This window comes from Rhinolophus ferrumequinum, chromosome 14, assembly GCF_004115265.2.
Source record: "Rhinolophus ferrumequinum isolate MPI-CBG mRhiFer1 chromosome 14, mRhiFer1_v1.p, whole genome shotgun sequence".
NCBI classification, from domain to species: Eukaryota; Metazoa; Chordata; class Mammalia; order Chiroptera; family Rhinolophidae; genus Rhinolophus; species Rhinolophus ferrumequinum.
Genome location: NC_046297.1, coordinates 19896959 through 19912697, shown reverse-complemented (window position 1 = coordinate 19912697; position 15739 = coordinate 19896959).

Genomic DNA, 15739 nt, shown 5'->3' with positions numbered 1-15739 from the left:
GGGACACTGTCAGCACTGGGACCACCAGCCCGGCCTCATGCACCAAAGGAGTCTTTTTCAGTGGCTGAGCCTTGCAGGCAGCCTGCAGTTGGTAATAAGCCAAAGGGTGCCCTGGGCCTTTTGCTAAGCTGCCCCAGGCCTGATACTGATGGCAACCAGCCTCAGTTCACAGCAAGGCCACCCATACATGACTCTATGTCCAACACAGACAGCAACCAAACACATATAGCTTTGTAGCTCATCTTAGGGAGCCCTGGGATAGTCACAGGTAATAGTTAAACTTGGCCTGCATGGGAGCCCCTCCTAAGAGACACCGGAAACACTACAACCAGAGGCAGTCTTCAAACCAAAGCACAGTACCACCAGATTAGCTCTGCAAGCAGCACACCCAAAGGGTGGTCTCAACAGGCACAAGAGTCCACTGGGGCAAATCCCCCTCTGAGGAGTCAGCCTCCACATAGCAGCTCATATGCTTTGGGCATAGTCAATCCTCACAGCCAGTCAGCCTGACGTTCCAAAAGCAATCGATGCTCAACTACAACAGCAAGGCAACCACAACCCACACAAAGGACACCCTTGGAATACACGGTGCAGGTGATCAGGGAGACTGTGCCACTGGACCACACAGATCACCAACTACATAAGGTCACCTGGAGAAGACTGAGACATATAAGATCTACCTATTACATAGAAACAAACACAGAAAGGCAGCCAAAATAAGGAAACAAAGAAACATTTTCCAAACAAAAGAACAGCAGAAAACTCCAGAATAAGAACTAAATGAAATGGAGGCAACAAATCCATCAGAGACAGAGTTCTAAATACTGCTTATAAGAATGCTTAAGGAGGTTGGGATAAAAAAAGAATGCTTAAGGAATTTAATGAGAACTTCAACAAAGAGATAGTAAGCATAAAGGAACACACAGAAACCATAAAAAAAAAACCAGTCAGAAATAAAGAAGACAGTAACTGAAACGAAGAATACACTAGGAGGAATCAACAGCAGATTAGATGAAGCAGAAGTTTGAATCCGCGAGTTAGAAGAGGTAGCAGAAAGCAGCAGAAAACCCCCAATTGGAACAACAAAAAGAAAAAAATAATAAGAAAATGAAGAATGTTTAAGGGACCTCTGAGACAACATCAAGCATAACAATATTTTCCTCATAGGGATACCAGAAGAAGATGAGAGGGAGCAAAGAATTGAGAACATATTTGAAGAAATAATGACAGAAAACTTCCCTAATCTGGCAAAGGAAATAAACATATAAGCCCAGGAAGTGCAAAGAGTCCCAAACAAAGTGATCCCAAAGAGGCCCACACCAAGACACATCACATTTAAAATGCCAAAGGTTAAAGACAAAGAGAGAATCTTAAAAGTCACAAGAGAAAGATAACTAGTTACCTACAAGGAAGCTTCCATAAGGTTGTCAGATGATTTCTCAAAAGAAACTTTGCAGGCCAGAAGGGAATGTCAGGATATATTCAAAGTAATGGAAACTTAGGACCTACAACCAAGATTACTCTACCCAGCAAGGCTATCATTTAAAATTGAAGGAGCTATAAAGAGCTTCTCAATAATCACTTTAAAGGTAAATGGATGAAATGTTCCAATAAAAAGACATAGGGTAGTTAAGTAGATAAGAAAACAAGACACATACATATATTGTCTGCAAGAGACACATCTCAGATTGAAAGACATACATAGACTGAAAGTAAAGGGATGGAATAAGACATTTCATAGAAATGAAAACAAAACAAAACCTGGGTAGCAGTACTTATATCAGACAAAAGAGATTTTAAACCGAGAACTACAATAAGAGACAAAGAAGGACATTACTTATGGTAAAGGGATCAACCCAACAAAAGGATATCACCTCAGTAAACATCTATGCACACAAAACAGGAGCACCTAAATATATACAGTAAATATTGACCAACATAAAGGTAGAGATCAACAGTAATACAATCATAGTAGGGACTTTAACACCCCACTGACACCAATGGACAGATCTTTTAGACAGAAAATAAAGAAGGAAATTACGGCCTTAAATGACACACTAGACCAGATGGATTCAATTGATATTTTTAAAGCATTCCACCTTAAAGTAGCAGAATATGTATTCTTTTCAAGTGCACATGGAACATTTCCCAAAATAGACCACATATTAGGCCACAAAACAAATCTCAATAAGTTCAAGAGGATTGAAATCATATCAAGCATTCATGCCAACCATAATGGTATGAAACTAAAAATCAATTACAAAAGAAAACCTAAAAAACACACAAACACATAGAAGCTGAATAACATGCTACTAAACAATGAATGGGTTAACAATAAGATCAAGGAAGAAATCAAAAGATACTTTGAAACAAATGAAAATGAAAACACAATGACCCCAAATCTATGGGACACAGCGAAAGCAGTCCTAAGAAGGAAATTCATAGCAACAGAGGCCTACCTCTAGAAACAAGAAAAATCTCAAATAAACAATCTAACTTTACACTTAAAGAAACTGAAATAAGAACAGCAAACAAAGCCCAAAGTGAGTAGAAGGAAGGAAATAATAAAGACCAGAGCAGAAATAAAGGAAATAGAAACTAAAAAAAATCACAAAAATCAATGAAACAAAGAGCTGTTTTTTTTTTAAAAAAATAAACAGAATTGACAAACCTCTAACCAGACTCATCAAGAAAAAAAGGGAGGACCCAAATAAATAAAATCAGAAATGAAAAAGGAGAAGTGACAATGGACACCACAGAAGTACAAACAATTTTGAGAAAATACTATGGACAATTATGCACCAATAAATTGGACAATCTGGAATGGATACATTTTTAGAAGCATACAATCTTCCAAGGCTGAACAAACAAACAAACCAGAAAATCTGAATTGACAGATTACTATTAATGAAATTGAATCAGTAATCATGAACTTCCCACAAACAAGAGTTCTGGACCAGAAGGCTTCACAGGTGAATTTTATCAAACATTCAAAGAAGAATAAACACCTATTCTTCTGAAACTATTCCAAAAAATTCAAGAGGAGGGAAAGCTCCCAAGCTTATTTTATGATGCCATCATTGCCCTGATTCCACTACAAGACAAAGACATCACAATAAGAGAAAACTGTAGGCCAATATCCCTGATGAACATAGATGCAAAAATCCTAAACAAAATGTTAGCAAACCAAATTCAGCAATACATTAAAAAGATCATACACCATGGTCAATGGGATTTATTCCTGGGATGCAAGTTTAGTTCAATAGCTGCCAATCAATTAAATGTGATACATGACATAAACAAAATGAAAGATAAATATCATATAATAATATCAGTAGATGCAGGAAAAACATTTGACAAAATCCAGCATGCATTTATGATAAAAACTCTCAGCAAAGTGAGAATAGAGGGAACATATCTCAACATAATAAAGGCCATATATAACTAACCCACAGCTAACATCATATTCAACAAGGAAGAGCTCAAAGCATTCTTCTTAAGGTCAGGAACAAGAAAAGAATGTCCACTTTTACCACTTTTATTCAATATAGTATTGGAAGTCCTAGCTACAGAAATCAAACAAGAAAAATAAATGAAAGGCATCTCAATTAGAATGGAAGAAGTAAAATTGTCATCATTTGCAGATGAAATGATACTATATATAAAGATTCTAAAGATTCCAGCAAAAAACTATGAGAACTGATAAATGAATTTAGTAAAGTAGCTGGGTACAAAATTAACATTCAGAAATTGGTTACATTTTCATACACCAATAATGAACTATCAGAGGGAGAAATTAAGAAAACAATCTCATTTGCAATTGTATAAAAAAAATACATAGGAATAAATTTAACCAAGGAAGTAAAAGACCTATACTTGGAAAATGATAAGACATTGAAAGAGAGAAACTGAAGAAGATACAAGTAAACAGAAGCACATACAATGCTCATGACTGGAAGAATAAACATCGTTAAAATGTCCATACTACTGAAAGCAATCTATAGATTCAGTGCAATCTCTATCAAAATACCAATGGCATTCTTCACAGAAGTAGAAAAATAATCGTAAAATTTATATGGAACCATAAAAGACCATGAATAGCCATGACAATCTTGAGAAAGAACAAAGTTGGTGGTATTAAGCTACCTGATATCAAACTATACTACAATGCCATAGTAATCAAAACAGCATGGTATTGGCATAAATACAGACATATAAATCAATGGAGTGGGATAGAGAACCCAGAAATAAACCCATGTCTATGGTCATTAGGCTGTGAAAAAGGAAGGAAGAATATACAATGGGGTAAAGACAGTCTATTCAATAAATGGTGATGGGAAAACTGAACAGGTACATGAAAAAAAAGTGAAAATGGACCACCTTCTTACTCCATATACAAGAATAATCTCAAAATGGATTAAAGACTTAAATATAAGACCCAAGACCTAGAAGAAATCATAGGCAGTGAACTCCCTGATGTTGCTTTTAGTAATATTTTTTTTGGATATATCTCCTTAGGCAAGAGAAACCAAAGAAAAAATAAACAAATTGGACTACATCAAACTAAAAAGTTTTTGCACAGCAAAGGAAGCCATCAACAAAATGAAAAAACATCATACAGAATGGGAGAAAATATTCACCAATGATACAACTAATAAGGGCTTAATATCCAAAATTTATTTAAAAAACTCATACAACTCAACACCAAAAAAACAAACAGTCCAATTAAAAAATGGGCAGAGGACATGAATAAACATTTCTCCAAAGAGGACATACAGATGCCCAATACACATATGAAAAGATGCTCAACATCATTAATCATTAGAGAAATGTGAATTAAGACCACAAAGAGATACAACCTCTCACCTGTCAGAATGGCCATCATCAATAAATCAAAAAATAAATGTTGGCTAGGATATGAGTAAAAGGGAACCCTTGTGCACTGTTGGTGGACTGCAAACTGGTGCAGCCACTATGGAAAACAGTTTGGAAGTTCCTCAAAAAAATTAAAAATAGAACAACCTTATCACCCAGCAATTTGACTTTTGGGTATTTATCTGAAGATGTTCAAAACACTAATTCAGAAAGATGTACACACTCCTGTATTCACTGCAGTGCTACTTGGAATAGCCAAGATATGGAAGCAACTGAAATGTCCATCAGTAGGTGATTGGATAAAAAAGAGGTGCTACATATATACAATGGAGTATTACTCTGCCATAAAAAAGAATGAAATCTTACCATTTGTGACAACATGGATAAACCTAGAGGGTATTACGTTAAGTGAAATAAGTCAGACTGAGAAAGACTAATACCATATGATCTCACTTATACATGGAATATAAAGAACAAAATAAATGATCAAACTAAACAGAAACAAATTCATAAATACAGAAAACAAACTGATAGTTACCAGATGGGAAAGGAGTTGGGGGCTAGGTGAAAAATGTGCAGGGATTAAGATATAGAAGTTGTTAGTAACAAAATAGTCACAGGGATGTAAAGTACAGTATGGGGAATATAGTGAATAATATTATAAAAATTACGTATAGTGTCCGATGAGTACTAGACAATTCATAAATTATATAAATGTATAACCACCATGCTGTCCACCTGAAACTAATATAAACTAATATTGACTGTCAACTACAATTGGAAAAAAAAGTTATGGGGATGTAAAGTACAGCATAGGGAATATAGTCAATAATATTGTAATAGATATGCACAGTGTCAGATGGATAATAGACTTATTGGGATGATCACTTTGTGAGGTCTATAAATGTCTAATCAGAATGTTTTGTACACCTGAAACTAATATGATATTGTATGTCGATGGTAATTGAAAGTTAAATCATTAAAAATTACAAAAAAGGGGCTGGCCCAGTGGCTCAGGCAGTTGGAGCTCCATGCTCCTAACTCCGAAGGCTGCCGGTTCAATTCCCACATGGGCCAGTGGGCTCTCAACCACAAGGTTGCAGGTTCAATCCCATGAGTCCCGCAAGGGATGGTGGGCTGCGCCCCCTGCAACTATCAACGGCAACTGGACCTGGAGCTGAGCTGTGCCCCTCACAACTAAGATTGAAAGGACAACAACTTGACTTGGGAAAAAAAAAAAAAAGCCTGGACGTACACACTGTTCCCAAAAAGGCCTGTTCCCCTTGCCCAATAAAAATCTTTAAGAAAAAAAAAAAGATTCTTTCATAAAAAAACAAAACAGAGGTATGCCTCAAGAATATAGGGCACCTGCAGCTGAAAAAGCAAGCAGAACACAGATCACAAAGGGTCATGCATATATGCTACATGGAAGAGTTTGAATTTCATCTGCAGGATGGTAGGTGCCATTGAAAGATTTTTAAGCAGGAATTTGAACGGTTAATTTCCAATTTCAGAAAGATCTCTTAAGTGACACAAAAGGGTGGATCAGAATGAAGGGATAACTAGCATGAAAATCATTTGCGTACTGTAACGGTCTAAGTGAGAAAGAATGAGAACTAGAACTAAGGCAATGAGAGTGGGATGGAGAGAAAAGTATAAATCAAGAAAACCTTTAGAAGGCTACAACTGATTTTAGTGACTATTTCATTACAGGAGATAAAAGAGATAAAGGGAATTGAGGGGAACTTCCATGTTTTGGTTTGGGATCAATGAGAAGAATGTGAAGGATGATGGCAGTGTCATTAGTTGACTTGAGGGTTATCAGAAAACTAGTAGATTGAAGAAGGATGGACATAATTTCAATGTTGTATATTTAACAAAAACATTCCATTGGTTTTGTTGATTGGGAAAGTCTGTTGGTGACGAGAAAGAGACAAAAATGTAGAGATAGTAAGAGTCTGAGAAAAGCAGAGAGGTGTGGAACCGAAAAAGAGAATGAACAGGAATCTCCGGAAGGGAAAGAACTATCTTTCTCTAGTTTGTTATGTATTTCTGGCACTTAAAATAGTTTCTTCCTCATTGTATGCATCCAATAAATCTTGAATTGAATTGAGAAAGGAGAAGGGTTAAAACTCAATTAGGATGTGGGCTCAACCCTACCAGAAATACTTGCCAGAAATTTTATACAGCTTAAAAAAAAGCCAGTTACTATGGTATAATCTTTTAAGTGTTCCTCTAAGGAAATAAGATCATATCCATGGAATTTGGAGATTTAAAACAATGAACATCTGGTCATTATTTTAGCCCAGTACTAGTATTAAAAAACACAGTGAATAGTTTTGTGTTGTTGTCTAATAAGTGAAGGGTTGATAGATTCATAGTTTGACATCCCACAGTAGGCCACTTGTGAACGACTTTTTCTTTGAACTGATCCATGCTCAGAAGTTGGCCTTCATTTTAACATAGAAATAACTCAATTCTCTAGACTCAGTCATATTTGTAATTGTTCCTGGAATAATTTCTAGGAATGAAGAAAATCCTGTATGAGGAGCAGATGTTCTAATGAAAGATTTTTGTATTCCTATAAAATACCTCTTATCCTCCACAGCATGGATTTTATCTAAGGGAGAATATGAATTCAGAATGATTGAAAATCAGGCCAAGAAACGTGGAAGTATCCATATCAACTGAGTTACACTTACATAATAGAGAAGGTAGGCATATAAAACTTTATCTGCCATAGAGGAGTTAACAGACTCTTTTTTTTTGATGGAAGTTTCTTTTGGCATCCTGGGATTATTTTATTCCCATTAATTTCACCAGATACTACCTCAGACAATTGTGACTACTTAATTTTTTCACGAGAAAATAAATAAATTTAGTTATTATTTTTATTATGTTGGGTAACCAAAGAATTTCCAGATAGATATTTGCAATGCGGTGCACAGTTTGTAGGTGGTAGGGACAGGCATTAGAGGGCAGGACAAAAGTTTTCTGGATACAAATAGCAAAGGATAACAGAAAGCAGGAATTGCAAGCCTTTCTCTCTCCTCTGTCCTTAGTGATTTACTGTGCATCTTTTTTTTTTTAAGTACACACACCATTTTAATTTCTCCACATAGATTCCTTTTTTAAAAAAAATTAGTTTCAGGTGTTCAAAACAATGTAATCGACATTTATCATTTATATCCCTCACACAGTGATAATCCCCCTCCCCCATCTACTACCCTTCTGATATCGCACACAGCCATTACATTTCCACTGTCTCTATTCCTAATGCTGTACTCCACAAAGGTAGTTCCATTTTCAGTTTTTCGAGGAACCTCCATACTGATTTCCATAGTGGCTACTCCAATCTGCAATCCCACCAGCAGTGCATGAGGGTTCGCTTTTCTCCACATCCTCTCCAGCACTTGTTGTGTCTTGATTTATTGATGAATAGCCATTTTAACTGGGGTGAGGTGGTATCTCATTGTGGTTTTTATTTGCATTTCTCTAATGATTAGTGAGGTTGAGCATTTTTTCATATGTCTGTTTGCCATCTGTATGTCCTCTTTAGAAAAATGTCTCTTCATGTCCTCTGCCCATTTTTTAATTGGGTTGTTTGTTTTTTTGGAGTTGTACTGTGCATCTTTGGGGCAATGGATTCCTACTGAATTGACAGTATAACAGAAAAAACTAAAGAGAGGCCTGTACTATTACTTCTGTGTGTCTCTAGTTACAATATAAGACCAGTGAGGGCAGGAATTATGCCTTCCATTTGAATACCCAAGCAAGGAAGAGGGAACAAAATACTCAGGGGAGGAGAAGTCTCTGGAAGGGGTAAAGGGTTTATAGCTTTATCTCAACTCAGCCTAGTTTTTGGTAAAGCACTTTGATATTATTGGGATGTCTGAGTAGATGTACCTATTGATTACTCATTCTATATTGGGGACTTGCAGATTTGTCTAGGGAGAACCTCCCAGTAGGGAACAGGAACAAGAAAGTAGGCTTAATATTTTTCCTTTTCCTTTTTTTTTTTGGTTCAATTTTCTTTTCTCAAACTCTTGCCAGGTTCAGACTTCCTTTAAAACAATTCAAAACAATTCTTTCAAATCCCAAAGTCCATCTTTCTGTGTTTGTCCTCCTTATCAAGGAAGCTAATCAAGTTTGTTGAAAGCACCAGCTTATGAGTCAAATAACCAATCAGGGTGGCTTCTGTATTGGTTCGGGTATTTCTTTGATGTTGGACACAAGGAGAAGCATGTGGTATGTAGGCAAACACTTCTGGGTGATAAGAACCTTACATTAAACCCATGAGTGATGGTGAACAGATGTTTCCCTTAGGCAGCTGCTTTTTCCAGAATGATGCTTGGATTTGACTATACCCAGTCACAGTTTGCTGTCACCTTGGCAGCACTTTGTAGTAAATGGCTACATATGACCTACCTGCACTGACAGAAATACTGTCTGGCATCTTCTAGTCTTTCTTTTGGTGGCTCAGCTTGTTGCTGTCGCTGTCCTTGTTTTTGTTGCTGAGTGATTCAAAATAAACCACGTTATGAACACTTGTTGAAAGCCTTGGAGAAAATGCCAACACACTCCTCTTCCTTCTAAAACCAATCATTTTTGGTTTTTATTCCCAAATCAGGTATATTTACTCTTAACAGCTGTTGAAATCACTCACTTTTTTAAAATTCATGATGGTTAAAAAGGGCTGAGGCAACAGATTCTTTGTAATTTGCAGTCTTACTATATTATCATTTTTCTCCTGTGATTCCTGGGGTTCTGTTCCATGGCTAGTCAAGGGATATATTGGCCTTTTGTTGCCCTGGCACATTTTAGGAGATATGAATTTTGTGTGAGCAAATACAGCTGAATGGCATTTGAGCTTTCATCATTAGAAGACGAAACTACTTTCTGCTGGAATTTTCCACATTCCACCTAATTTCCCATCTAATTTCCACATTCTAATTTCCCATCATGTATTTTAGGCAGCTCTGAGACAGTGGTGATCCCCAGGGCAACCAGAATCTTGTTGCACTCAACCTCAATCAGTACAGACTGATTCCCATCAGCTTCAGAAACCTATAATTTTCTTTGGTTTATGAAGGAAAAAGAAAGAGAAGATCTGGGTTTTCCTTGTTCCTGAAATGACATGCTCAGGTTCCCCAAGGACTATAAAATCTATGCTCTCCTTGCTGGCTCCCTTTGTGATGACAGGATTATGACTTAGCATGAGGCTTCTTCCCACATGCCGTCATTACCCACCATGGCTTCTGTAATGTGAATCAGGGTCCTGAGGCTCAGAGCTCCTGTCTGGTGTAGTAAATTTACTACTCATAAAGAAACCATCTCCCCTTGTTCTCATTTCTTGTTTTTCTCTTTCTCTTTCTATTTGCAAAGCTAAACTTGTAAGAGTATGGGGATCAAGATGTCACCTTAACTCTAAGCCATAGATAAAATAAAAGATAAATTAGAAATTACTTGTGAGCCACATAATTTATGTTGATCAGAGATTGTAAAAAACAGTCCTTTTTAGAATATGGGATGGAGTCCTGATAATGTGATAACTCAGCATAGTTGAAAGTCCTGCTGCTGAAGGTAAAAATATTGTGCAAAGACAACTCTCCAAAACAGAGCTGCTATTGCCTTTCAAATCTCTGCTCCATCAGCTTTGTTTTTCTGGATGGCATCTAATATTTTTACTTAACCTCAGTGCGATAAGCACCAGCTATATTACAAAACTATAGCCAATCTTTTATTGGCCATTGCCATCTTGGCTGTATGGCACAATGGATTGAAAAACTCTGACTAGAATGCAAAGCAATGTGAACAAACCTTTAGGAATTTCCATTTTGCAATTTGTAAAATGGTGTCTACCTGTCAAGTGATTGAAAAGATATCATTTATGTTTACAGTGGGATGCTGCTGGACTCCATAGAACATCAGGAGAGAAACCAGGAGAAATTCACATGATGCTTTTTAAAATTCTTGTTTCATAACTCCCTCTATCTTTGCTAGTTTTGGTTTATCTTTGAAACTAGTGTTCAAGTGAAAGTTAAAAAGCAAGTGAAAGGTATGTCCAACAAAACTCTAGAGACTTTAAACCAGAACCTGACAATCCTTCAAAAGTAGGAAAAAAATCTGAACCCACAACACTAAAGACTGAAGAAGAAGTTCAATTTCCAGTCAAGTTGGTAGAGTAGATAAATGCTGTGCTTGTACCCTCTCACAACCACATCAAAATTACAACTAAAGTACAGAACAACCACCATCAGAATCACCTGAAGTCTACTTGAATAGAAATCCTATAACAATAACATACAGAAGAAGCTAGTTCAAGATTGGTAGGAGGGGCAGAGATGTGGAACAAGCTGGTCCCTCACCAACATGTGGTGGTTAAAAGCTGGTAGAGATATTGCAGCTTCAGAGGTTACCTCAGAGGAGCAAGGGGTTCCAGCCCCACACCAGGTTCTCTAGCCAAGGGTTCCAGTGCCGGACAAAGAACTTTGCCTGTGAAAACCATTGGATATTGTGGCTGAGTGAGACAAAGGGTGGCTGGAGTCCTGTGCATGGAGTTACTTGCTGATGAATTCACTCACTTGGAGCTCCAGTGCTGGGGCAGCAGCTCAAAAGGAACCAGGGACATATGGGGAGCAACTGAATTGTCTGGCTTCAGATCAAGTAGTAGAGGGATAACTTTCTCCCAGAGAGAAGCACTGGCAGAAGTCATTGTTCCTTTGTTGAGCTCTCCTCCTACTCCATCTGCAGCTGTAGGCAGCCACCATATCTAAGTCTCCATCAACCTGGTTAACACCATTAGCCTTATCTGGTGATTCCCTGAGATCCTGCACCACCCAACTTGAAAGTTACTTTCGGTGGCTTTTCTGTACAAATGGCCTATTTTGGCTCATACTTTGGACTTTCCTAAAATCTCTCAAAGGTTTACAAATTCCAAACAAGCAGCATTTGGTTGTAGCACACCCCATACCTTTTGTGAAGGAGCACAAAGCTCAGCACTAGCTGCAACTGCCCTTGTTTTATAACTTAGCCTCTCCCAGGCAACTCTAAGCCTAGCACAGGTGGAAACCCACTAAGGATTGCTTTGTTGCTAATACCAAGTGGCCTCAGGCTGTGCACAGGCAGAGGATGAAATTGGCCTGTGGTGGCACCTCTCCCCGGAGGCCCCAGGCTGGCTTTGGAAAACACTGGAGAACTACTAGTCTATCTCCACAGGTAACACATCCAAAGGGTAGACTTGGCAGGCAATAGAGCTCTGCTAAAGTGAATCCTACTCAGTAAGGTCAGCCCCTGCAGAATATTTCCTCCACTGTATTCACGGTCAGTCCTCACAACCAATCAGTCTGAGAGTCAATCTCTCCCACTGATGTGCAAATAGCAACCAAGGCTCAACTACAACAGGAGGGCACACACAACCCACACAAGGGACACACTTGGAGTACCCAGCACAAGTGACAAGGGAGACTGTGGAACTGGGCACCACAGGACACCTACTACCTAAGGCCACTCTACTAAGACTGGGAGACACAGCAGGCCTACATATACATAGAAACAAACAGGGAGGCAACAAACATGGTAAGAAAAATAAACATGTCCCAAATAAAAATTCCCAGAAAAAAGCTCCAGATAAAGAACTAAGCAAAATGGAGATAAGCAATCTACCAGATGCAGAACTCAAAGCACTGGTTATAAGGATGCTCAATAATCTCAGGGAGAACTTCAATAAAGAGATAGGAAACATAAAAATGGAGGTACAAAACATAAAAAGAACCAGTCAGAATTGAAAAATACAATAACTAAAATAATACATTAGAGGTAATCAACAGTAGATTAAATGAAGTAGTGGTTCAAATCAGCAATTTGGAAGATAAGGTAGCAAAAAACACCCAATTAAAACAGCAGGGAAAAAAAAAGGAATCCCAAAATGTGAGGATAATTTAAGGGGCCTCTGGGACAACATCAAACATAACAACACTTGCATCATAAGGGTCCCAGAGGGAGAAGAGAGAGAGCAAGGAATTGAAAATCTGTTTGAAGAAATAATGAATAAAAACTTCCCTAATCTGGCAAAGGAAATAGACATAGAAGCCCAGAAAGTACAGAGAATCCCAAACAAGATGAACCCAAGGAGGCCCACACCAAGACACATCACATTTAAAATGCCAAAGGTTAAAGACAAAGAGAGAATCTTAAAAGTAGCAAGAGAAAAGCAGTTAGTTACCTACAAGGGAGCTCCTATCTGACTGTTAGCTGATTTCTCAACAGAAACTTTGCAGGCCAGAGGGATTGGCATGAAATACTCAAAGTGATGAAAAGCAAGAACCTACCACCAAGATTACTCTGCTCAGCAAGTCTATCATTTAAAATTGAAGGAGAGATAAAGAACTTCAGAGACAAGAAAAAGCTAAAGGAGTTCATAACCATCAAACCAGTATTATAAGAAATGTTGAGGGAACTTCCTTAAGAAAAGCAGAAGAAAAAAGAAAAAAAATGAATAATAAAATGGCAATAACTACATATCTATCAACAATTACTTTAAATGTAAATGGATTAAATGTCCCAAACAACATAGGGTGGCTGAATGGGTAAGAAACAAGATTCTTTTATATACTGCCTACAAGAGACTCACTTCAGATTGAAAGACACACACAGACCGAAAGTAAAATCATGGAAAAAAGTATTTCATGAAAAAAAAATAAGTGAGTAGTAACACTTATACCAGACAAAATAGACTTTAAATAAAGGCTATAACAAGAGATAATGAAAGATCCAGTAATTCCACTTCAGGGTATTTATTCAAAGAAACCCAAAACACTACTTCAAAGGGACATGTGCATCCATGTGTTCATTGCAGTGTTATAGCCAAAATGTGTAGGTAACCTGGGTGTCCATCAGTGGATGAGTGGATAAAGAAGAGCTGGTACACGTATACGATGGGATATTACTGAGCCATAAAAAAAAGAATGAAATCTTTCCTTCTGCAATAACATGGATGGACGTAGAGGTGTTGTGCTGAGTGGAATAAGTCAGACAGAGAAAGACAAATTTCATATGATTTCACTTATATGTGGAATCTAAAGAACAAAATAAATGAATAAACAAAATAGAAACAGACTCATAAATACGGAGAACATTTTAATGGTTGCCAGATGGGAGGAGGGCAGGGGGGATATGTGAAATAGATGAAGAGATTAAGAAGTACACATTAGTAGATACAAAATAGTCATGGGGCTGTAAGTGTAGCATAAGGAATATAGTCAATAATATTGTAATAACTATGTATGGTATCAGATGGGTACTAGATTTATCGGGATGATCACTTCATAAGTTATATAAATGCCTAGTCACTATGTTATACACCCAAAACTAATATAATATTGTATGTCAACTATAATTGAAAAATTTTTTTAAATTATTACAAAAGCAACAATAAACCTTAAAAAAAAAAGATACCTGAGAATGAGCTGCTTGGACCTAAGCATTGCTGAGATGGAGTAGCTTTGATCTGTTAGGTGAAATCATGGTCAGGCACTGTGATCTAGCTGTTTAGTGTCTGTGATGTCTGACTTCTGTGATCACCAGAGGTCTTTTTTCAGAATATGCACATATGGATATTTTGATTTATGTCTATTGTCATGTTGCAGTTTTGGTGCTGTTTGTCTTATAGTGAAATGAAATCATAGATGGGAATACTCTATTAAAGTTCAAACTGTTATGGAAATAGAAAGTTTTAATATAACCAAAGGCAGATAAAAATGGAACTCCCAATTTCTGTTGGTTGGTATTTTAGGAATTCTTATTGTCCCATAACACACTGGGTGGTACGCCTGATTCTTATCGGATTGACTTCTTTGTAGAGAACATTCTTCCTGTTTCTATTGGCTTGCCAGGCAGAACCTGATCATAGCCTTCTATGCTTGATGGGCACCCCAAGAATCCACCTGATTTCTGACAAAAGACACCTGTTTGGGGTGATGAGGAGGCAAATTCCAGCAGCTCTAGCATTGACTGAGACTACTCAGCAGCTTCTGGGCCATTTTGTTGAATCTGCTTCTCAAAAAACATCAGTTGCTTCAGCAGTCTTTCTGATAGTTTAGGACTCTAGATCTCCATTTGCAATGTGGGCATATTTAGGAAGAAATACATGTACAAGGCCAGACAATTAAGTTCACGAACTCATCCTAGAAAAAGTGCTACATACCTCATTGCTGATTCACCTTCAAAGTACTCCCCTTGGGAATCTATGCACTGACACCAGCACCTAGTCCACCCTTCAAAGCAATTTTGGAACTCTTTTACTGGAATGGCCATCAGAACTGTCATTGTATTACCCTTGATGTCCTGAATGTCATCAAACTGTCTTCTTTTCAATATTTCCTGTATCTTTGGGTAAAGAAAAAAGTCATTGGGGGTCAGATCAGGCGAGTAGGGAGGGTGTTCCAATACAGTTGTTTACTGGCTAAAAACTCCCTCACAGACAGTGCCGTGTGAGCTGGTACATTGTTGTGATGCAAGAACCATGAATTGTTGGTGAAAAGTTCAGGTCATTTTCATATAGCTTTTTCACTCAGCCTTTTCAGCACTTCCAAATAGTAAACTTGGTTAACTGTTTGTCCAGTTGGTACAAATTCACAATGAATAATACCTCTGATATCAAGAAAGATTAGCAATATTGTTGCAATGAGTTCGTGAACTTAATTGTCACATCTCTCATATATAGAGAGAAGGCCAGACACAAAATAGAAGGCTTGCTGCAAGTGAACAATTTGATTTTCCATTTCTAGAATTTCAGATTGCTTTGGCATATTGCTTTTGAGAGTTGTTCCTGAGCACATCTATAAATGATAAATTCCATTAGGTA